The following is a 2523-nucleotide window of genomic DNA, read 5'->3' on the forward strand; positions in this document are numbered from 1 at the left end:
GCCCATTTCACTCAAGAAGGGCAGCAGCATGTGTACACCCGGGGTGTTAAGGTTCTAGTTGACCCAGAGACGATAAATCGTTTCTATGGGCTAGAGGCCTCGGTTGATCTGCACTCTGAGTTTGCAGCGACGGTTGATGCAACTCAGCTAAACAACATGCTGGAGCGTCTTTGTGTCCCAGGCACCAAATGGAGCGTCTCCAAGCAGGGTGCTTTGACGGTGCAAAGGAGCAGCCTTGCCCCGCAGAGCAGAATTTGGTACCATTTCTTGAAGACCCGCCTACTGCCCTCCACGAAGATGCACACAGTGTCCAAAAACCGAATGCTACTGCTCGATTCTGTCCTGGCAGGCCGCCCAATCAATGTCGGCAAAATAATCAGCAGGGAACTCCAGACGTGTGCTCGAAAGGCTAAAGGTAGCTTGTGGTTTCCCGCACTCATTTCAGGACTGTGTCAAAATAGTGGCGCGCCGGTATTTCCTCATGAGGAGACGTTGTCCTCGCGTGGAGCAATCACCACCCTGACCTTAGCACGGTTGGCACAGAATCAGCCGGAAGGAGAACCTCCAGCTGAGCAGTCCTCCGATGAGGATGAGGAGCCAGACCCGGCGGGGCAGGCCGCAACCAGCGGACATGCGGCCGAATCGAGTAGCAGAGGTCAGGATGCGGGAATAATCAGCTCACTCCGCATGATGGAACAACGAATCACTCTCCAGGAAATTCAGCAGGCTGAGATGATGGAAATGATGCAGCGGATGCATAAGCAGCAGCCGCAATATTGGGCCTACGCCGAGCAACGGGACAACGCCTTGAAGAAATCTCTTCAGAAAAACTCCCCCAAGCCGGTGTTCCCATTCCTTGAATTTCCCGAAGAGGTGCTGGAGCCCGTTGTTTCTGAGGACAGTGCCTCGGTCCACCCAGAGGAAGAAGAAGAGGAGTAACAGGGTAGGCGCCCTGCCTACCCTGCCCAGGGAGTATCAATTTTCTGCCCCATTTTCGCTTTGTCTTATTTCAGTTGTTTTTAGTATCTGTTTGTTCTTGGTAGTTTGTCAGCATTTCTCCCAAGCAGTGAGGACACTGTTTCCTTTAAGTTTGGAGGTGGTTGACAGACTTGTGTAGATTTGTGTTTAATGCCCGTTGTTTGAGTCTGTTGTTTAGTAGCATATGTTGTTTTCTAAAAAAAAAAAAAAAAAATGAATAAATGCTTTGGTCTTGCTCAGTTGTGTTGGTTTAAGGATATTCAATGAAAAATGCAGTGTGTCAAAAGTTTCAGCTTGTATAACAATTTGGCAAGAATTAAATCTTGGTGATATCTGTGGTTAAGTAGCTCCATGAATGTTATCATGTGAAATTTAGCACGTTAGATCATAGCACAGTTGTCCAGTGGAAAGCCTAGGAAGTTTTGAGTCATTGTGAGAGCTTAGGGTCATAGAACTGATTGTGTGATGCCCTTGAAGTTAAGTTCAGGGGGGGCCAAACGTTTAGGGTAAATCAATGTTGAAAAGGGTAGAAGTGTATTTGCTATAAAAAAATAAAAAAAATAAAAAAAAATCTATACTCCGCTATTCCGAGCTGCCTAGTAACCAGGAGTAGCATGAGCCCCATGTGTACTTTTGCATCAAACAGCAGTTCGGGATATGAGTGTGCTAAAAGCAAATCTGGTTTGTGACGTTGTTGAGTAACCGGGTGCCTTCATCACCAATGTTGGCATTCGTGTAAAAAGGCAGCAGTGACATGAAGATCTAAAAAAACAAAAAAGTTCAAAAAGGGTTATATGTATGCACCCAGCTAGTGCCCTTAGAGGTAGACTACGGGTTGAATAAAGCCTTAGGCGTTTGGTTCTCTAGAGCACCAGGAGAGGGGTCAAGCAATCAGCTTATTAGACCAATAGCTAGGCTCAAGGATCGTGATTCAAGCAGCCTAGGTGAAACAAGGATGGTTAGCTATGGTCCCACACACTCACTTTTAGAGGAATGTCATTTGTGGAGTGGGCAGAATGGCAGATTGATCTGAGATTGGATGAAGAGTCGGTTGGAAATGAGCTGGGACTCTAGAGGCATTGTTGGAGAATGGAGAATCAACTTGCTCAGCAGCCAAAGCAGAAATTTGTGTTATTTTGTGTTTAGATATTGTGTTTTGTTGTTTTGTTTTGTGTTGTTAGGCATTACTCGAGGTCGAGCAATGACTTAAGTTTGGGGGTGTGATAACTCACAGAAAGATAGTTATTTAGCATACTTTTAGGCTTAATATTTGTTTATATTCTCCGGGTAAAATGCCTTTGTGTTAGTATTTTGAATAGCATTTATTAATTTTTTTCCGTCTGGCAGAAAGTTGTTATTTATGAGAAATCTTGCTATATTTTGAAGTTATTCCTTAATTCAACTCATTGCATTGACCCTGGGAACTTAGTGCATGATGTCCTCAGGAGGTGCTGACGTAGGCTTTTGGTGAGAAAAGCACGGTGGAAAACACAAATGATGAAATGCCCCCAATGCCATAGCATTGCTGCAGCAAAGTCGCAGCAA

This window comes from Morus notabilis, unplaced genomic scaffold, assembly GCF_000414095.1.
Source record: "Morus notabilis unplaced genomic scaffold, ASM41409v2 Scaffold747, whole genome shotgun sequence".
NCBI classification, from domain to species: Eukaryota; Viridiplantae; Streptophyta; class Magnoliopsida; order Rosales; family Moraceae; genus Morus; species Morus notabilis.